This window comes from Pseudophryne corroboree, chromosome 2 (genome assembly GCF_028390025.1).
Source record: "Pseudophryne corroboree isolate aPseCor3 chromosome 2, aPseCor3.hap2, whole genome shotgun sequence".
Classification (NCBI taxonomy): Eukaryota; Metazoa; Chordata; class Amphibia; order Anura; family Myobatrachidae; genus Pseudophryne; species Pseudophryne corroboree.
This window is the reverse complement of record NC_086445.1, coordinates 646,523,489-646,545,584: the sequence shown is the minus strand read 5'-3', so window position 1 is coordinate 646,545,584 and position 22,096 is coordinate 646,523,489. Positions and strand designations below refer to the sequence as shown.

General features: G+C 47.0%; 1 protein-coding gene across 4 annotated transcripts in view; it reads right to left on the bottom strand.

Annotated features, from left to right (window-relative positions):
• The window catches only part of DCAF6 (DDB1 and CUL4 associated factor 6), a 912,707-nt gene extending 890,996 nt beyond the window's left edge, over window positions 1-21,711 (bottom strand). For 3 of the 4 annotated variants that reach the window (XM_063954988.1, XM_063954989.1, XM_063954991.1), the window contains exon 1: window positions 21,530-21,711. The gene's annotated coding sequence lies outside the window, so the exon portion shown is untranslated. The remainder of the gene's footprint in view (window positions 1-21,529) is intronic. The other variant, XM_063954987.1, reaches the window with a different exon arrangement.
• Window positions 21,712-22,096: the final 385 nt, after the last annotated feature.

The following is a 22,096-nucleotide window of genomic DNA, read 5'->3' as shown; positions in this document are numbered from 1 at the left end:
ACCATGCCTGCAAGTGCTCTATCTGACCTGCACTCTCCCTGCACTCTCCCTGTGTCTGCCGTGCTGCCGATCACTGCTGATCAGTCAGCACGGCAGGATCTGTCCCCTCCAGCGGCTGCAGACAATGGCAGCCGCTGGGGAGTGTGAATAATCCCTCCCTAGCTGCCCGCAGATTCCCCCTGCATACCTCGAGGCTGTCTCAGCTTTCAAAATGAAAGCTGTGATGGTCGCGATGTTCCTGATGTTCCGATGGTCGCGATGTTTCGATGTTTGGGGTGGGGGGAAATCACAAAATATATTTTTTTTCATTTTTTTTTTTTAACTAAAATCATTTGGGATAGGGTTAAATTCATGTTCTTCACCTAATTCACTCATAAAAAAAAACGACAATTTCGGAGCGTTTTTTTCCTAAATAAATCGTCAGTTAAGTGGTTAATCCGGGACAAATCCCCAAATCTATTTGCTGAAATACAGCCCTAAACTTGCAAGAAACTTCCATCATAATTCACTATTGCCTGCAGACAGATTATTGTGCTCTGTAGCCCTTTGGCTAACAAACTGCCTTCTGTTACAGCCAAATATTTCAAATTTGACTCCTGAGTCCAGAGCACCTGCTGTAATTTTTCTGCACCCTAGTTACTATGTTTTTGTGCATAGTTGAGTTGCTTGGCCTTGTTACAAAGATATGGCATTTTGGCCGCAATTCTTCCATGAAGACAACTTCTGACCAAACTTCTCCCAACAGTAGATGGGTGTAATTGTGTCTCAATGGTTTCTGCCAGTTCTAAACTGAAGGCACTGCTGGACATCTTCTGATTTCAAAGGGAAGTAAGCATGATGTGACTTTCATCTGATGCGTTGTTTCCTTGACAACCACGTGTCTTTGGTCCTCAACATTGCCCATTTCTTTATGCTTCAATGCTGAGAAATACAGGCAGGTACTTGTCCATCATAAAATAACATGAGGGATGCATCTGATTAGCTAAAAATTTCTTCTGCAGCAGGACAACGATCCCCAAAATACAGCCAATGTCATTAAGAACTATCTTCAGTGTAAAGAAGAACAAGGAGTCCTGGAAGTGATGATATGGCCCCACAGAGCCCTGATCTCAACTTCATCGAGTCAATCCTGGGATTACATAAAAACAATAATGGATTTGAGCTAGAAGATCTGTAGTTAGTTTTCCAAGATATTTGGATCAACCTCCCTGCTGAGTTCCTTTAAAAACTGTGCAAGTGTACATAGAAGAATTGATGCGGTTTTAAAAGGGAAAAGCTGGACATACACCATACAATTATTAAGTAGTCTCTGCAGCTCTGATTGGTTGGAATGAAAATCTGGTAACGGATGAGAGCAAATGACAATCAACCATTTGCTCCCAAACACTGGAAAATTAACAAAAACTATCGGTCAGACAAATTGGTTAAGTTATGGATTTAACAAATTTGTATGAACAATAGTTTTTGACTATTTTCCACTGTTTGGGAGTAAATGGTCGATTCTCATTTGCTCTCATCCATTACCAGATTTTTATTCCAAACAGAGGATTTGCCAGATAATTGCATAATGTATGCCTAAACTTTTGCACAGTACTGTATGTGGGTGAGAACATAGGATCCAGTGACCATCAAGCAGTATGGTTTAGTAAAAGACAGATACTAAAAGCATCAGACCTGCGTATGGAAAACGGTTAGAAAGGCACCATGAAAAGGAAGACAGTGTGGTTAAATCAATGGGGTGTATCAATCCTATGATGTATCCCAGATGGGATACATCCTAGGATACTGAAAGTGCTAAAAGATGTGCTGGTAGCACCATTAAGATAATTATTTAACCAGTCAATAGCTACAGGTGCAAATGCAAAGGACTAGAAAAGAGTGAATGTAGTACTACTGCACAAAAGTGGAAGCAAGGAAGACGTAAGTAACTACAGATCAGTAGAACATCAGTTGTAGGGAAAATAATGGAAACACTATTAAAAGAAAGCCTGGCATACAGTATCTTAAATCAAACAATTTACAGGTTTCCTTACTTTAGTAAGGCATTTGACACTGTCCCACATCGCAGACTGCTAAAATGTGATTTTGGTACTTACCAGGTAAATGTCTTTTCCTGGAATCCATAGAGGACACTGGGATCCAGATTACGTAGGGAGTATAGACGGGGTCCTTGGAGCAGCCGTACTTTAAACATTTATATGAGTGTAAATTCCCTTCTATGCCCCTCCCCATAGCTCAGTTCGTAAAAAAAACGTGCCCAAAGGGAGACGGAAACATATCTGACAGGAGGAAAAGGAGAAGAGTAACAGGAACAAGAACATGTAGAAAACAACTAAACACAGTCAACAATAATCAAACACACTCCGATAAGCAGAAATTAAATCCAGCAGTGCAGAATATAAGCGTGAAAAGTACCAGACGAACCCCCAGTGTCCCCTACGGATTCTGAGAAAATGATTTACCTGGTAAGCAACAAAATCCGATTTTCTTAATCATCCATAGGGAACACTAAGATCCAGATTACGTAGGGGACGTCACAGAGCTCCCATTCCGAGCGGAAGTGCGCTGTGAAACCTGCAAAACAATACAACCAAAGTGAGACTCTGATGTTGCAAATGTGTCGAACTTACAAATATATAATGAAAGTATTGCAAGCCGACCAGGTCGCAGCACAGCACAACTGTAAAGCAGACACCCCATGGGCAGACGCCCAAGAGGAACCCACAGAACGAGTGGACTGTGCGGAAACAGAGGACGGTATAGGCTGGGATGACGCCACATACGCCTGGTGTAGGTTGAGTTTAATCTAACGAGCCAGAGTCTGCTTGGAAGCAGGCCAACCCTGCTTGTGAGCATCGTATAAAGCAAAAAGAGCATCGGATTTTCGCAACCCAGAAGTTCTGTTAACATAAATGCGGACTAAGGAATGAGAGGATGATGAGTCCCCAGGTATGACAGAGACAACAATAGGCTCGTTTATATAATAGAATACGCATGCTGGATAGTGAACCTGAACCTGATCCAGCGAGAGATCGTCTGCTTAGAAGCAGGACACCCAAGTTTCTTGGGATCATACAGGACAAACAGAGAGTGCGATTTTCTGTGACGAGCAGTGCTCTTCACGTAGATTTTCAGAGCCTTTACAACATCCAAGGACTTTGATGAAATTGAGGAGTCAGTAGCCACTGGCACCACAATAGGTTGGTTGGTTGGTTGGTTGGTTGATATGAAATGCCGACACAACCTTCGGAAGGAACTGCTGATGTGTCCGGAGCTCAGCTCTATCTTCATGGAAGATCAAGTAGGGGCTCTTACAAGACAATGCCCCTAACTCCGACGCACGTCTAGCAGAAATTAAGGCCAACTAAGTGACAGCCTTCCACATGAGTAGAGGTTCGAACCAATCCGATTGGAGGAACTGTAACACCACGTTAAGATCCCAGGGTGCCGTAGGCGGCACAAAGGGAGGCTGGATGTGCAGAACCCCTTTCAGAAAAGTCTGAACCTCCGGGAGGGAAGCCAACTGTTTCTGGAAGAAGATGGATAGGGCCGAAAATTTTATCTTTACAAATCCCAACCTCAGGCCCATATTCACGCCTGCCTGCAGGAAAAGGAGAAAATGTCCCAGTTGAAACTCCACCGTAGGAAACTTCTTGGACTCACACCAAGATACATATTTTTTCCAAATACGATGATAATGTTTAGACGTTACTCCTTTCATAGCCTGTATCAGGATAAAAACAACATTGTTCAGAATGCCCTTCCAAGCTAATATCTGGCGTTCAACTTCCATGCCGTCAAACGTAGCCACGGTAAGTCTTGATAGGCGAACGGCCCCTGCTGCAGCAGGTCCTCCCGAAGAGGAAGAGGCCTCGGCTCTTCTAGCAGTAGATCGAGAAGATCTGCGTACAAAGCCCTTTTTGGACAGTCCGGAGCAAGGAGGATTGCTTGAACTCTTGTTCTCCTTATGAGCTTTTGAACTCTTAGAATGAGTGGAAGTGGAGGAAACACGTACACCGACTGGAACACCCACGGAGTCGCTAGAGCGTCCACTGCCACGGCTTGCGGGTTCCTCGACCTGGAACAATACCGCCGAAGCTTCTTGTTGAGACGAGAGGCCATCATGTCTATTTGAGGTACACCCCAAAGGTCTGTTACCCTCCCTGAACACCTCCGGATGGAGTCCCCACTCTCCTGGATGGAGATTGTGTCTGCTCAGGAAGTCCGCTTCCCAGTTGTCTACTCCCAGAATCAAGATTGCTGACAGCGCCAACGGGTATTTTTCTGCCCAGAGGATGATTCTTGTTACCTCTGACATTGCAGCTCTGCTCTTCATTTCGCCCTGTCGGTTTATGTAAGCTACTGTCGTTACATTGTCCGACTGCACTTGAATGGCCCAATCTCGCAGAAGATGGGCCGCTTTGAGAAGACAGTTGTAGACGGCTCTTAGTTCCAGAATGTTTATTGGTAGGCCGGCTTCCAGACTTGACCACCTTCCTTGGAAGGTTTCCCCATGAGTGACTGCGCCCCAGCCCCAGAGACTTGCATCCATGGTTAGAAGGATCCAGTGCTGAATCCCGAAACTGCGGCCCTCCAGAAGGTGAGGTAATTGTAGCCACCAGAGGAGTGAAAACCTGGCCTTTGGCGACAGACGTATTCTCTGGTGCATGTGTAGATGAGATCCCGACCACTTGTCCAGGAGATCCAGTTGGAAGGGCCGAGCATAAAACCTTCCATACTGCAGAGCCTCGTAAGAGGCCACCATCTTCCCCAGAAGGCGAATGCACTGATGAACCGAAACCCGGGCTGGCTTCAGGACAACCCGGACCACTGTATCACCAACGCTTTCTCCTCCGGAAGAAACACCCTCTGCACTTCTGTGTCGAGGATCATCCCTAGAAAAGACAACCTACTGGTCGGCTCCAAATGTGATTTTGGAAGATTCAGGATCCAACTGTGTTATAGGAGTCGTGAGAACAATGGACTGTAACAGCCTCTCCTTGGACGATGCCTTAATCAGCAGATTGTCCAGATACGGGATTATATTCACCCCTTGTCTGTAGAGGAGAATCATTATCTCCGCCATCACCTTGGTGAACACCCTCGGTGCTGTGGAGAGGCCGAATGGCAGGGCCTGGAACTGAAAATGACTGTCTAACAGTGCGAATCGGAGAAAAGCCTGATGCGGCGGCCAAGTCGGAATGTGGAGGTATGCATCCTTGATATCCAGGGATACCAGGAATACCCCCTCCTCCAGACCTGATATGATCACCCTCAGAGACTCCATTTTGAACTTGAACTCCCTCAGAAAGGGGTCTAGCGATTTCAAGTTTAAAATGAGCCTGACCGAACTATCCAGTTTCGGTACCACGAAAAGGTTTGAATAGTAACCATTGTTTTGCAAATGAGGTGGAACTGGTACAATGACCTGTGACTCCACCAACTTTTGGATGGCTTCCTGCAGGATAGCCCTGTCTGCCAGCAAAGCTGGCAAGCCGGATTTGAAGAATCGGTGAGGCGGGAGATCTTGAAACTCTAGCCTGTACCCCTGGGACACAATATCCCGCACCCAGGTATCCAGGCTGGACGACACCCAGAGGTGGCTAAAATGCCTGAGCCTCGCACCCACCGGCCCCAACTCCAGGCTGCGCGGTCCACCGTCATGCTGAGGACTTTGACGTACCTGAAGCAGGCTTCTGTTCCTGGGAACCCGCAGCAGCAGGTTTCTTGGATTTTGGCCGACCTCCCCTAAAGAAGGTGTTAGACGGCTTGGCCTTTCTTGTTTTAGCAGCCCGAAAAGACTGTGAAGCAGCCGAAGAAAAAGGTTTCTTCGTAGCAGGCGCAGCTGAGGGAAGAAAAGGTTACTTACCCGCGGTAGCCATGGAAATCCACGCATCCAATGCTTCCCCAAAAAGAGCCTGACCTGTGTAGAGTAGGTTCTCCACACCTCTCCTGGATTCCGCGTCGGCAGACCACTGGCGCAGCCAAAGTCCTCTACGAGCTGAGACAGACATGGAAGATATCCCTGCAGCCATCGAACCCAGGTCTTTCATGGATTCCACCATAAATCCTGCAGAATCCTGAATGTTACGGAAAAACAATTCAACGTCACTTTTATCCATTGTGTCCAAATCTTCAAGTAACGTGCCTGACCACTTTACTATAGCTTTGGAAATCCATGCACAGGCAATAGTAGGACGTAATATCGCCCCTGAAGACGTGTATATGGATTTGAGCGTAGTGTCAATTTTGCGATCAGCCGGTTCTTTTAACGCGGTAGATCCTGGAACAGGTAAAACCACCTTTTTTGAGAGTCTGGATACAGACGCGTCAACTATGGGTGGGTTTTCCCATTTTTCCCTATCCTCCTCAGGGAAAAGGAAAGCAACCAGAACCTTTCTAGGGATCTGAAATTTTTTCTCTGGGTTTTCCCAGGATTTCTCAAATATAGCATTTAATTCCTTAGACGCAGGGAAGGGACGCAGGGAAGGTTAGCAAGGCTTTCTAATTGTCAGTGAAGTAAGTCTCCTCACCCTGCTCAGGTGTTGTATCAGCAATATTCAACACATCTATAATGGCCTTTATCATCAACTGCACCCCTTTTGCAAGAGATGTCGCCCCCCGCAACACATCCCCATCACCGTCTGCTGTGTCAGAATCGGTATCCGTGCCATCTTTCATAATCTAGGCAAGAGCACGTTTTTGGGAGCGTACGTCAGTCAGGGGGCCCTGAGGTAACAGAACCGGACCAAACTGCCTTAGAGTTCTGTAAAACCTGAGTTGCAGACTCATTTTGTGCAACTCTAGTAGAAATCTGAGAAATCACACTTTTAAGAGAGGCTAACCACTCAGGCTCCCTTGCAGGGACCTGCGCTAACACAGTGCAATCCTGATTACATGGAATGGGATCATCCTGAGAGGAATTATCCTCTGCAGCATATGACACAGAGTCCCTGGACATAGCTTAATGGAGACCACAAACACTAAACACACACAGGGAAGGGCAGAGTTTACCCCTAAGAATGCCAAGAGAGACACAGAGATTGGAGCCAACCCACACACAGCGCTTCAAGATAGGGAAAACCCTTACCCAGCGCTTACTGTGTACTTTAATAGGTTGCACAGTACAGCTATACAGCCCCCGTCTACAACCCCCATGTACCGTATTAGATAGCTGGAGTTGATCTGGAGGGACAGCTCTCACTGCAGGAAGGAAAATGGCACTGAACGCTGCTAGGTCTGCTCTGAGGAGAAGCTCCACCCCCTTTCATGGCGCTGCTTCCCGCTCTTCTGAAGATTATACTGGCCTCAGGAAAAGTGCTGGCAGCGATCCTGGGACCCCGACAAGCTTGTTGATCAGTGTAGGGTGTAGGCTCTGGCTCAGGGCGCCCCTCACAGTGCCGCACTATGTACCGCTGAGCCCCAGAGCGCAGTTAGTACTGCGCTCCATACCCTGTTGCCGCCATCTTCACACCGGCTCCCCGCTTGCCAGGGGGGCCGGTGACTAACTCGCCACTGATCTTCTGGCTCTGTAAGGGGGTGGCGGCATGCTGCTGGGGTGAGCGATCCCCTGTGACGGCAAACGTTCGATCCCCTCAGGAGCTCAGTGTCCTGTCAGCGGAGATAGTGGCTCAGACCCCCGCAGGGCAGACACTACTCCCCCCATAGTCCCTCGAAGCAGGGAGGCTGTTGCCAGCAGCCTCCCTGTGCCTAAACTCTATTCAAAATAATAAAACTAAAAGAACTCTTATGGAGCTCACCTAGCTGTGACCGGCTCCTCCGGGCATATTTTCTAAACCGAGTCCGGTAGGAGGGGCATAGAGGGAGGAGCCAGCCCACACTCTCAGTAGATGGCACAGAAAATCTCAACCCAGCCACAGAGAGAGAAACACAAACAAGCACAATGAAATGTGTCTGATTTGAAGAGTTGTTTAGCAGAATCTATACATATAGAAATGAAGTGTTAATTATATGTGTGTGTCCCTATCTAGTCCACACTGCAACCCGAGTCCTTTAGGTGCCCTGGGATGGAGGAATGTCAGCTGCGGCAGAGCTCCATGTAATGGAGGCCCCGCGTGTTGAGGAACGCCAGAGAATGCTTTGGAAAACTCTGCCCCCTTCCCTCACGGCCGCCGCAACCAGTGCTTGAAGAAGGACCAACCCGCACCTTCTCTGTCATGGTGCCCAGCGCTTACTTTTACAAGCAGCGCGGGGCACAGTGCGTACCCACTTGTAAGACTGCTGGGCGGCGTATTAATGCTGCACCTGCTGAATACACTGTGCAGGCTTCACAGTGTTCTGCAGCACTAACTGTATTTTGGTCAGAGGTTTCCCCCACTGACTATTTTGGCTATATGCCTGTATATGAATAAACTCTAGGGTTCCTGCTAAAGGTCCCCTAGATCATACTTACAATTTGTTGTCCTCAGCCAGCTAGCCGGCATATAGCTGCAGGGACTCAAGACAACAGCCGCATGTAGCTGTGTCGAGGTACCCTGGGACATAGATTCCAACAGCTGGGGACCCCGGCGCTGACCTTAAGAGGTAGGAACAGGTCCCCCCAGTAGCTCCTGCCAAGCAGGGAGCCAGGGGCCAACTGGCTGGCTGAAAATAACAAAAACCTAATGAAAACAATAAAATCTCTGGAGCCCTCCAGAGTAGTGACCGGCTCTGAGGGCACTTTTTTCTAAACTGAGCTACAGGGAAAGGCATAGAGGGGAGGAGCCATACACTCTCATATAAATTCTTAAAGTGCACCGGCTCCAAGAACCATATCTATACCCCCTACGTAATCTGGATCCCAGTGTCCCCTATGGATGAGAGAAAAAAACTTAAAAATGTGGGTTTGGATTATAAAACAGTTAAATGTATGGTCTGGTTGCACTAGGAAACAGACAGTTGTAGTAAATGGAGTGCATTCTATGGAGGCAGATGAAAGAAAGGGGATGCGGTTAAGATACTGCCTGTTCAGGTCCCCACAGTTGGAATACTGATGCCGGAATCCCTACACCCCCTCAGAATGCCGATGCTGGAATCACGACAGGGTCAGGAGACCAACGCCGGCATCCTGACCTTAAGTATAGTGGGCGGGTTACGGTGGGGGAGTTAGGTTTAGGCACTACCAGGTGGGATTAGGGTTAGGCTGCAGAGGGGGGTTAGGGTTGGGCACCACTGGGGGGAAGTTAGGTTTAGGCACTAAAGGGGAAGGGTTAGGATTAGGCTGCAGGGAGGGGGGTTAGGTTTAGACACCACGGGGAAAAGGTTAGGGTTAGGCTATGGGAATGGAGGATTTGGGTTAGCGGGTAGGGGAAACCATACTTACCTCACCCCTGTAGAGACTTTAAAGATCGTGACGCTGGAGTCAGTATTGTGACTGCCAGCATGCTATCCACACATACTGAACCCACAGAAACATATGCAATAGGGTAGACAACCTGGGAGCAGTAAAATAAATGATTGATGACCTCAGTAGACTTAAGGAATGGTCAAAATGTCGCAACTACAGTTTAATGCTAATAAATGCAAAATCATGCACTTGGGTCTCAAAACCCCAAAGGCTAAATATAGGGCCGGGTGTAATGAAGTCTGAGTTGGCTGGAGGTGCGGGTTCCGGGTTGAAGTTGTACGTTTTTAAAGTGGCAATCATGTACAAGGCAAAACCATGCCTTGTAAATGATTGCCGCTTTTAAAAAACGTCTGAGTTCGGCTGTGAAACTGCACCTCTAGCCAACTAGAATAATGGAAACTACTGAGGAGGAGAGGTATTTAGGAGTCAAGGGGGGTCATTCCGAGTTGTTCGCTCGTTGCCGATTTTTGCAACAGAGCGATTAAGGTGAAAATGCGCATGTGCATGGTACGCAGGGCGCATGCGCTAAGTATTTTAGCTCAAAACTTAGTAGATTTACTCACGTCCGAACGAAGAATTTTCATCGTTGAAGTGATCGGAGTGTGATTGACAGGAAGTGGGTGTTTCTGGGCGGAAACGAACCGTTTTCTGGGAGTGTGCGGAAAAACGCATGCGTGCCAGGATAAAACGCGAGAGTGTCTGGAGAAACGGGGGAGTGGCTGGCCGAACGCAGGGCGTGTTTGCGACGTCAAACCAGGAACGAAACGGGCTGAGCTGATCGCAGTGTAGGAGTAAGTCTCGAGTTACTCAAACTGCTAAGAATTTTCTATTCGCAATTCTGCTAATCTTTCGTTCGCAATTCTGCTAAGCTAAGATACACTCCCAGAGGGCGGCTGCCTAGCGTGTGCAATGCTGCTAAAATCTGCTAACGAGCAAACAACTTGGAATGACCCCCAATATTTCAAGTGACTTAAAGACAGGGAACCAATGCAACAAAGCAATGAGAAATAGGAAGAGGAATGAGTTAAAAATAAGTAATAATTCCACTGTATACAGTAGGACATTGGTACGACCTTATCTGGAATACTGTGACCAGTTCTGGAGACCATACTGTATATCCAGAAGGAAGTAAAAACATTACTGAGCGTACAAAGAAGGGCAGGTAAAATGGTGCATGGCCTATATCATAAATCTTACCCAGAGAGACTAAAAGATCTTAACATGTATAGTTCGGAGCAGAGAAGGGAAAGGGGACATGATAGAAACTTTCAAATACACCAAGGATTTTAACAAAGTTCAAGAGAGAAACATTCTTTAAAAGAAAGAGAAGTATCAGAACACAAGGACATACAGTACACAAATTGGAGGAAGGTAGGTTCAGGGGAAATTTAGGGAAAGATTACTTCACTGAAAGGGTAGTGGATAAGTGGAATAGTCTCCCATCAGAGATGGTAGAGGCTAAGACAGTAGACCAATTTAAAAATGATTGTGATAGGCATATGAATATCCTTACAAAGAACTAAGGCTCTAAAAGGGTGGGGACTACCTAAAGGTTAACAAAGGGGCAGACTAGATGGGCCAAGTGATTCTTATTTGCCATCAAATTCTATGTTTCTAGAGATAACTGAATAACTTAATTAGGAATCAGTATGATTTTGTTGGCGGACGAGATGCCGGCTGTTAATATCCCGACAGTAGCATCCCACCCGCCAGAATGCCGGCAGAGGGCAAGCGCAAAGAGTCCCCTTGCAGGCTCACTGCGCTCACCACGCTCCGGGGTCAGTGGCTCGCTGCACTCACCAAAGAATCTATTCACACTCTACGGGTGTCGTGGACACCAACAAGTGGGAATAGTCCTGTTGCGTCGGGATTCCGGCTGACGGCATTGTCGGCTGGCAGGATTCCGGCTTCGGTATTCTGAACCCCGGGATCCTGACAAATGCCAAATTAAATGCATCCCCCAAATTACATTAAAAAAGTGTGTGTATATTGCAAATACATTGCAAAATAAGGACTTTATGGGGTATATGCAATTGCGGTCGAATTCCCGAAATTGTCGAAAAACGGGACTTTATCGCCAAAAAAAACAAAATTGACAATGCAATTCAGTACTTTCCGTCAAAAAAACGGACTTTCAAAATTCGACTTTTTGAAATTCGACATTTGTCAAATTCGACTTTTCTGCAACGGTACAAATGCGGCAATTCGACAAAAGTATATTCAATTGAAGTTTGGAAATTCGACAACAGTGCTTTTAGACAGTAAATTCATCATTTTCAATCCGCCACACTTTGGTGGGTGAATCTAATAAAAAAAAATTAAAACATGTTTTTTTGGGTGTTTTTTTTATTGGTAATAGCATATCTATTTATATTAGAAGGGATTAGGTACTTGGTTTGTTTTTTTGGGAGGCACAAGTATTATTTATATATTTTTAAAAATAAGTCCCAGCAAGCCTCCCCCGCAAGCTGGTACTTGGAGAACCACAAGTACCAGCATGCGGGAGAAAAACGGGCCCGCTGGTACCTGTAGTACTACTGGGAAAAAAATACCCAAATAATAACAGGAGACACACACCTTGAGAGTAAAACTTTATTGCACACCTGCCGACACACACATACTTACCTATGTTGACCCGCCGACTGCCACGTCTCCTGATCCGACGATCCGGGGTACCTGTGAATCAAATTATACTCACCTCAACCCAGTGTCCAGATATAAATCCTCGTACTTGGCAAAAAAAGAAAACGAACACCCGAACCAGCGGACTGAAAGGGGTCCCATGTTTACACATGAGACCCCTTTCTCCGAATGCCGGAACCCCACGTGACTGCTGTCACCGAGGTCCCTTCAGCCAATCAGCGAGCGCAACGTCCTGGCACTCTGCTGATTGGCTGCACGTCTGAGCTGTCAGACAGCGCCTCGCAAAGCCTCTCCATTATACTCAATGGTGGGAACTTTGTGTCAGCGGTGAGGTCACCCACGGTCAGCGGCTGACCGCGGGTAACCCCACCGCTACCCGCAAAGTTCCCACCATTGAAAGTAATGGAGAGGCTTTGCGATGCGCTGTCTGAGGTCACACGCGCATACAGCCAATCAGGTGAGTGCAACGAAGTAGCGCTTCCTGATTGGCTGAAGGGACCTCGGTGACAGCAGTCACGTGGGGTCCCGGCATTCGGGGAAAGGGGTCTCATGTGTAAACATGGGACCCCTTTCAGTCCGCTGGATCGGGTGTTCGTTTTCTTTTTTTGCCAAGTACGAGGATTTATATCTGGACACTGGATTGAGATGAGTATAATTTGATTCACAGGTACCCCGGATCGTCGGATCAGGAGATGTGGCAGTCGGCGGGTCAACATAGGTAAGTATGTGTGTGTCGGCAGGTGTGCAATAAAGTTTTACTCTCAAGGTGTGTGTCTCCTGTTTTTATTTGGGTATTTTTTTCCAGTAGTACTACTACAGGTACCAGCGGGCCCGTTTTTCTCCCGCATGCTGGTACTTGTGGTTCTCCAAGTACCAGCTTGCGGGGAGGCTTGCTGGGACTTGTAGTACTACAGGAAAAAACAATATTCTTTACATTTTCTCAAGGCTATCAGCCCCCCATCCGCAGCCCTTGGATGGGGGGGGACAGCCTCAGGCTTCACCCCTGGCCCTTGGGTGGCTGGGGGGGGGACCCCTTGATTGAAGGGGTCCCCACTCCCCCAGGGTACCCCGGCCAGGGGTGACTAGTTGGATATTTAATGCCAAGGCCGCAGGGCGCTGTATAAAAGTGACCCCCGGCTGTGGCATTATCTGTCCAGCTAGTGGAGCCCGATGCTGGTGTAAAAAATACGGTGGACCCCTACTCTTTTTGTCCCCCGTATTTTTGCACCAGCACCCGGCGCAGAGCCCGGTGCTGGTTTTAAAAATACGGGGGATCCCCTGTCCATTTTCCCCCCGGATTTTTAGAACCAGGACCAGCTCGAAGAGCCCGAGGCTGGTTATGCTTTGGAGGGGGGACCCCACGCCATTTTTTTCCGAGTTTTTTCCCGTTTTTAAAAAAACGGAACAAAATCCGTCAAATCGGCCGTTTTTCGTCAGCGGGACTGTCGAATCCGTTTTTTATTGCATATGGTCAATTTCGGCACCCACTTGCCGAAATTAGACTGTTCAATTGTGTCGAATTGAAAAACGGACGAAAAATTGCCGCGATTCGCCGCTAATTGCATATACCCCTATGTCACTTATTTCAAGCAACGAAAACACCAGCTATATGCATAAGTATCGGTTACTTGGAATTATATATTGTAATAATTCAGAATGTGTATTTAGATAAAGAGATAGTAGCAAAATAATTACTTAGCTTTCAATATATTTATGCATGCAAGAACAATCACAATGCATGCTACCTTCCATAATAATCTCGATTTCAAGTCCTGTTCCTCCCAACAGACTGCAATCTCCCCTATAGACAGATCCCTCCAAAATATTTTTACATCCAGTCAGCAAAAATCCAGCTGGGGTGATGAGTTTCACAATAGACTCTTCAACAGGCCAAGGAACATGTAAGGCTTGGATACATGTTATCTGGCTTGGCCAAAGATGGTTTCTGATAGACTGGATACACGCAACTGATTTGTGGGGAAGCGACACATTTTTTTTTTTTAACTGTCTGAAATGTTAGACCTGATGCTGGGCATACATGGGTAGATAAAATGCCTGTCAGACCAACAGGCATTTTATCTGCCATTGCAGATTTGCTGGACATACACTGGGCACTAAAGGAAAAATGCTGTAAAAACGCGGGTTTCAAGGTTTTTACTGCATTTCCATATGCACTAAGCCCTAGACGCCAAGGCATCGGTGCAGAGGGTAGTCCATTGGCTGACGCTGATCGAAAAGGACAGCTCTTATCAGCCTCACCGTTTTTTAGCTATAGGGGTCAAAGTTTAAAAAAATTGCTGGGAAATGCCACTCCTGATGTTCCGTTTTTTCTGAGGTGTATCTGGAAAAAAATCTCAGTGCTTTAACCAAGTATCACTTTGAAATTTTGACCCTTGGCAATTTTTGTTTTTAAATAGAGAATTATAATTAAACATTAAAATACTCATACAGGCAATCAAAATCCCATTATTTTTCTTTCATAGCCTTTTAAAGTATACTTTAAGGTTCATTTTAAACCAAAAAGGAACATGATATCTCATCTGTCTTAGGTTGATAATGCTAATTGAACCCACTTTATTTTGCACCAAAAAAATGATTAAATATGAAGTAAAGGAATGTATAATGAACTCTGGGATTCAGGCAAGAGATTTTATAAAACTTTTTTTTTTTCAGGAATCTCCATATTTTAATTGGCAAAGTGTCAAAATTTCAAAGTGATAAGTGGATTAGGCACTGAGATTTGATTTTTTTTATTTATTTTTATTTTTACAGATACACCTCAGAAAAAAAAACAGAGCATCGGAGTGGCATTTCCCAAACTTTGACCCCCTATAGCTCAAAAACTGAGGCCTAGAGAAGAAAAATTTGCCATGGGTTAGTAGCTATCTGGTAGTATCAAAGTGTACAAAGTATCATGAAAATCTGAGTTGGTGGGTGTCATGCCTGGGTGAAATGGCATTGATTGACACTCCTAGCAGTCAAAATAGTTCATTTTAGGTACTAACACCCAGATAAGGTCCTGTTAGGTCATCTAGAAATTAACTATGTTATTCCCTGGTACAAAAAAACATAAAAGGAAACTGAAATTTTGAGTATAATGGGAAAGAATTAGAATAGGTTAGAATCACAGAAACCTGGACTTTGGTCCTAATTCAGACCCCGTCGCTGATGTGCAAAAATTTCTATGAAGCGATTCTTGCACATCTGCACATGCGCCGGTACGTGCATCTGCAAGGTCCTAAACTGCGTTCCCTTCAAAATGCATTTTAAGTCATGGAGGAGGGCGGGAATGGGCGTCGACACTGCGTTTGGTGGGCACCGGCGCTCCGTTTAAGGAGCACTGCCCGGACAACGGAGGCTGTATCCGGCATGCAGGATGGACTTGCCATGTGCTAAGCGTCCACCCGCATGTCAAAGAGTTTGATCGTAGACGTGCGTTTTTTCGTACATCTACGATCAGGTCTGAATTACGAGGTTGGTCGTTATAATAAGAATTTACTTACCGATAATTCTATTTCTCATAGTCCGTAGTGGATGCTGGGGACTCCGTCAGGACCATGGGGAATAGCGGGCTCCGCAGGAGACAGGGCACATCTAAAAAAGCTTTTAGGTCACATGGTGCGTACTGGCTCCTCCCCCTATGACCCTCCTCCAAGCCTCAGTTAGGTACTGTGCCCGGACGAGCGTACACAATAAGGAAGGATCTTGAATCCCGGGTAAGACTCATACCAGCCACACTAATCACACCGTACAACTGGTGATCTGAACCCAGTTAACAGTATGATAACAAAACGAAGTAGCCTCTGAAAAGATGGCTCACAACAACAGTAATAACCCGATTTTGTAACAATAACTATGTACAAGCATTGCAGACAATCCGCACTTGGGATGGGCGCCCAGCATCCACTACGGACTATGAGAAATAGAATTATCGGTAAGTAAATTCTTATTTTCTCTAACGTCCTAGTGGATGCTGGGGACTCCGTCAGGACCATGGGGATTATACCAAAGCTCCCAAACGGGCGGGAGAGTGCGGATGACTCTGCAGCACCGAATGAGAGAACTCCAGGTCCTCTTTAGCCAGAGTATCAAATTTGTAAAATTTTACAAACGTGTTCTCCCCTGACCACGTAGCTGCTCGGCAAAGTTGTAATGCCGAGACTCCTCGGGCAGCCGCCCAAGATGAGCACACCTTCCTTGTGGAGTGGGCCTTTACAGATTTAGGCTGTGGCACGCCTGCCACAGAATGTGCAAGTTGGATTGTGCTACAGATCCAACGTGCAATCGTCTGTTTAGACGCAGGAGCACCCATCTTGTTGGGTGCATACAATGTAAACAACGAGTCAGTTTTTCTGACTCCAGCTGTCCTTGAAATATATATTTTTAATGCTCTGACAACGTCCAGTAACTTGGAGTCCTCCAAGTCGCTAGTAGCCGCAGGCACCACAATAGGCTGGTTTAAGTGAAATGCCGAAACCACCTTAGGGAGAAATTGAGGACGTGTCCTCAATTCTGCCCTGTCCGAATGGAATATCAGATATGGGCTCTTGTATGACAAAGCTGCCAACTCTGAAACTCTCCTGGCAGAAGCCAGGGCCAACAGCATGGTTACCTTCCATGTAAGGTATTTTAATTCTACCGATTTTAACGGCTCAAACCAATGAGATTTGAGAAAATTTAGAACCACGTTCAAATCCCACGGTGCCACTGGAGGCACTATTGGGGGTTGTATATGTAGTACACCTTTGACAAAAGTTTGTACTTCAGGCACTGACGCCAATTCCTTCTGGAAGAAAATTGGTAAGGCCGAAATTTGAACTTTAATAGACCCCAATTTTAGGCCCATAGACAATCCTGCTTGCAGGAAATGTAAGAATCGACCCAATTGAAATTCTTCCGTTGGAGCCTTCTTGGCCTCACACCACGCAACATATTTTCGCCAAATGCGGTGATAATGTTGTACAGTCACTTCCTTCCTAGCCTTAATCAAGGTAGGAATAACTTCCTCTGGAATGCCCTTTTCTTTTAGAATCCGGCGTTCAACCGCCATGCCGTCAAACGCAGACGCGGTAAGTCTTGGAACATACAAGGTCCCTGCTGAAGCAGATCCCTTCTTAGCGGTAGAGGCCACGGATCCTCCGTGAGCATCTCTTGAAGTTCCGGATACCAAGTTCTCCTTGGCCAGTCCGGAGCCACCAGTATCGTTCTTACTCCTCTTTTCCGTATAATTCTCAGTACCTTTGGTATGAGAGGCAGAGGAGGGAACACATACACTGATTGGTACACCCACGGTGTTACCAGAGCGTCCACATCTATTGCCTGAGGGTCTCTTGACCTGGCGCAATACCTGTCCAATTTTTTGTTGAGGCGAGACGCCATCATGTCTACCTTTGGTTTTTCCCAACGGTTCACAATCATGTGGAAAACTTCTGGATGAAGTCCCCACTCTCCCGGGTGAAGGTCGTGTCTGCTGAGGAAATCTGCTTCCCAGTTGTCCACTCCCGGGATGAACACTGCTGACAGTGCTATGACATGATTCTCCGCCCAGCGCAGAATCCTTGCCGCTTCTGCCATTGCACTCCTGCTTCTCGTGCCGCCTTGTCGGTTCACGTGGGCGACTGCCGTGATGTTGTCGGACTGGATCAACACCGGCTGACCCTGAAGCAGCGGTTTTGCCAGACTTAGAGCATTGTAGATCGCTCTTAGCTCCAGTATATTTATGTGAAGAGACGTCTCCAGGTTTGACCACACGCCCTGGAAGTTTCTTCCCTTTGTGACTGCTCCCCAACCTCGTAGGCTGGCATCCGTAGTCACCAGGACCCAGTCCTGTATGCCGAATCTGCGGCCCACTAACAGATGGGCAGTCTGCAGCCACCACAGGAGAGACAACCTTGTTCTTGGTGACAGTGCTATCCGCTGATGCATGTGCAGATGCGATCCGGACCATTTGTCCAGCAGATCCCACTGAAATGTCCGTGCATGGAATCTGCCGAATGGAATCGCTTCGTACGAAGCCACCATCTTTCCCAGGACTCTTGTGCATTGATGTACTGACACCGTTCCTGGTTTTAGGAGGTTCCTGACAAGTTCGGATAACTCCCTTGCTTTCTCCTCCGGGAGAAACACCTTTTTCTGAACCGTGTCCAGAATCATTCCCAGGAACAGCAGACGAGTTGTCGGGGTCAATTGAGATTTTGGAAGATTCAGAATCCACCCGTGTTGCTGAAGCACTACCTGGGTTAGTGCTACACCGACTTCCAGCTGTTCTCTGGACTTTGCCCTTATCAGGAGATCGTCCAAGTAAGGGATAATTAATACGCCTTTTCTTCGTAGAAGAACCATCATTTCGGTCATTACCTTGGTAAAGACCCGAGGGGCCGTGGACAAACCAAACGGCATCGTTTGAAACTGATAATGACAGTCTTGTATCACGAACCTGAGATACCCTTGGTGTGAGGGGTAAATTGGGACATGCAGATAAGCATCCTTTATGTCCAGGGACACCATGAAGTCCCCTTCTTCCAGATTCGCTATCACTGCTCTGAGTGACTCCATCTTGAACTTGAATTTCTGTATGTACAGGTTCAAGGATTTCAGATTTAGAATAGGTCTTACCGAACCGTCCGGCTTTGGTACCACAAATAGTGTGGAATAATACCCCTTTCCCTGTTGTAGGAGGGGTACCTTGACTATCACCTGCTGAGAATACAGCTTGTGAATGGCTTCCAAAACCGACGTCCTTTCTGAGGGAGACGTTGGTAAAGCAGACTTTAGGAACCGGCGAGGGGGAAACCTTTCGAACTCCAGCATGTAACCCTGAGATATTATCTGCAGGACCCACGGGTCCACTTGTGAGTGAGCCCATTGATTGCTGAAAATCTTGAGTCGACCCCCCACCGTTCCTGGGTCCGCTTGTAAAGCCCCAGCGTCATGCTGATGGCTTTGTAGAAGCCGGGGCGGGCTTCTGTTCCTGGGCAGGGGCTGCGTGCTGCCCTTTCTTACCCTTTCCTCTGCCTCTCGGCAGATAAGACTGTCCTTTTGGTCGCTTTTTATAGGAGCGAAAGGACTGCGGCTGAAAAGACGGTGTCTTTTTCTGTTGTGAAGGGGTCTGAGGTAAAAAGGTGGATTTGCCGGCAGTTGCCGTGGTCACCAGGTCCGAAAGACCGACCCCAAACAATTCTTCTCCTTTATATGGCAATACTTCCATATGCCTCTTGGAATCCGCATCACCTGACCACTGTCGCGTCCATAAACTTCTTCTAGCAGATATGGACATCGCGTTTACTCTTGATGCTAGAGTACAAACATCCCTCTGAGCATCTCGCATATAAAGAAAAGCATCCTTTAATTGCTCTAGAGTCAATAAAATACTGTCCCTATCCAGGGTCTCAATATTTTCAGTCAGAGAATCCAACCACACTACCCCAGCACTGCACATCCAGGCTGAGGCTATTGCCGGTCGCAGTATAACACCCGTATGTGTGTATATACTCTTCAGTGTAGTTTCCAGCCTCCTATCTGCTGGATCCTTGAGGGCGGCCGTATCAGGAGACGGCAACGCCACTTGCTTTGATAAACGTGTGAGCGCCTTATCCACCTTAGGGGGTGTTTCCCAGCGCGCCCTAACCTCTGGTGGGAAAGGGTATAATGCCAACAACTTCTTTGAAATTAGCATTTTTCTATCGGGGGTAACCCACGCTTCATCACACACATCATTCAATTCCTCTGATTCTGGGAAAAATACAGGTAGTTTTTTCACCCCCCACATAATACCCCTTTTTGAGGTACCAGCAGTATCAGAGATCTGTAACGCCTCCTTCATTGCCGTGATCATATAACGTGTGGCCCTATTGGAAAATACGTTTGTTTCTTCACCGTCGACACTAGATTCATCTGTGTCGGTACCCGTGTCGACTGACTGAGGTAAAGGACGTTTTACAGCCCCTGACGGTGTCTGAGACGCCTGAACCGGTACTAACTGGTTTGCCGGGCGTCTTATTTCGTCAACTGACTTTTGCAGTGTGCTGACATTATCACGTAATTCCATAACTAAAGCCATCCATTCCGGTGTCGACTCCCTAGGGGGTGACATTACCATCATCGGCAATTGCTCTGCCTCCACACCAACATCGTCCTCATACATGTCGACACACACGTACCGACACACAGCAGCCACACAGGGAATGCTCTAATCGAAGACAGGACCCCTTAGCCCTTTGGGGAGACAGAGGGAGAGTTTGCCAGCACACACCAAAAGCGCTATAAATGTATAAAAACAACCCTAGAAGGTGTTGTTTACTATATATGCGCTCTTAATATATAAATATCGCCAATTTATGCCCCCCTTCTCTTTGTTACCCTGTTTCTGTAGTGCAGTGCAGGGGAGAGTCTTGGGAGCCTTCCTCACCAGCGGAGCTGAGCAGGAAAATGGCGCTGAGTGCTGAGGAGAATAAGCTCCGCCCCTTTTTCGGCGGGATTTTTCTCCCGGTTTTTAAGAAACTGGCCTGGGTCAAAATACATACATATAGCCTTAATGGGTATATGTGATGTATTTCTTTTGCCACTAAAGGTAATTATATTGCTGCCCAGGGCGCCCCCAGCAGCGCCCTGCACCCTCCGTGACTGAGTCAGTGAGCCGTGTGACAACAATGGCGCACAGCTGCAGTGCTGTGCGCTACCTTCATGAAGACTGTGGAGTCTTCTGCCGCCTGTTTTCCGGACCTCCGTTCTGCCGTCTCTTCAGCGTCTGTAAGGGGGATCGGCGGCGCGGCTCCGGGACGAACCCCAGGCTGACCTGTGTTCCGACTCCCTCTGGAGCCTAAGACTCCAATCCATCCTGCACGCAGGTGAGTTGGAAATCTCTCCCCTAAGTCCCTCGATGCAGTGATCCTGTTGCCAGCAGGAATCACTGAGATTGAAACCTAAAAAAAAACTTTTCTAAACAGCTCTTTAAGAGAGCCACCTAGATTGCACCCTCTCGGACGGGCACAAAAACCTAACTGAGGCTTGGAGGAGGGTCATAGGGGGAGGAGCCAGTACGCACCATGTGACCTAAAAGCTTTTTTAGATGTGCCCTGTCTCCTGCGGAGCCCGCTATTCCCCATGGTCCTGACGGAGTCCCCAGCATCCACTAGGACGTTAGAGAAAATATTATTATGCAAATTCCCCATATTCTAAAAGTTGTATTAATGGTTTTTATTTTGTATCATATATGACTCTATAGTTCGCAGGATTTACTACAGCAAAGTTACAGTTTCCACAAACAACAGAGTGATATAATGGTGTGCTCACTTTCAGCTGAACAAATACACAATACTAATGCGAATGACAGCTCTGCCAACTCCACAGCGGGTGTTAGGGGTTTCCAACTTTACACCGTAGCACTAAGCCCTGGATCCAGATCACCATGTAACACACTGTTGGCCCTCAAAGCTAAACCCACACAAGTTGCCTTAAAGGAGGACGGAGCAGGCGCCTCATCCACCCCGAGAAAACAGCTTCCTCAGTGCAGCTCAGTAATAACCGGTGCCTCCTGCTTACCCTGCCGGGCGCTGCTCTGTGCCAGACACCTAGGACGCTCTCCCGGGTAACGCTGTTCACTGCGTGCAGCGGAGGCAGTAAGCGATGGACAGTATGTCAGCCATAGACGTGCCAGGTGATTATACGCAGCAGCAGCAGCAGCAGACACAAACCGGATGACAGAAATAGAACAGTGCCTAGGATGGAAATGGAAGCTCTTGGCCTAATACTGTACGTCACCGTGACCTGTGACTGGGGAGGAGATTCACTTTAGACGAGGAATGGGAGAGATGAAGCTGAATAGTCCTAGACACTCTGCTCTGCTTCCATGCTAAACCTTTTCTTGAAATAGACAAAGATTTCTGCAACCATATGTATTTAATCTCATGATAATGCGCAGGTTGTGTCTTCAGAAATAGATTAGTAAAAAAAAGCAGAACATATCTTTCCTGTTTTATAACTTGTAAATACATGGTGAAAACAGAAGTTAGCATAAATCTATAACATTCACCTGTACATAATCTCCTGGAACATGAAGACTCCTGAACTTCGGGGAGTCCCCAAGAACTCAGCAGACCTGAGCAGGGT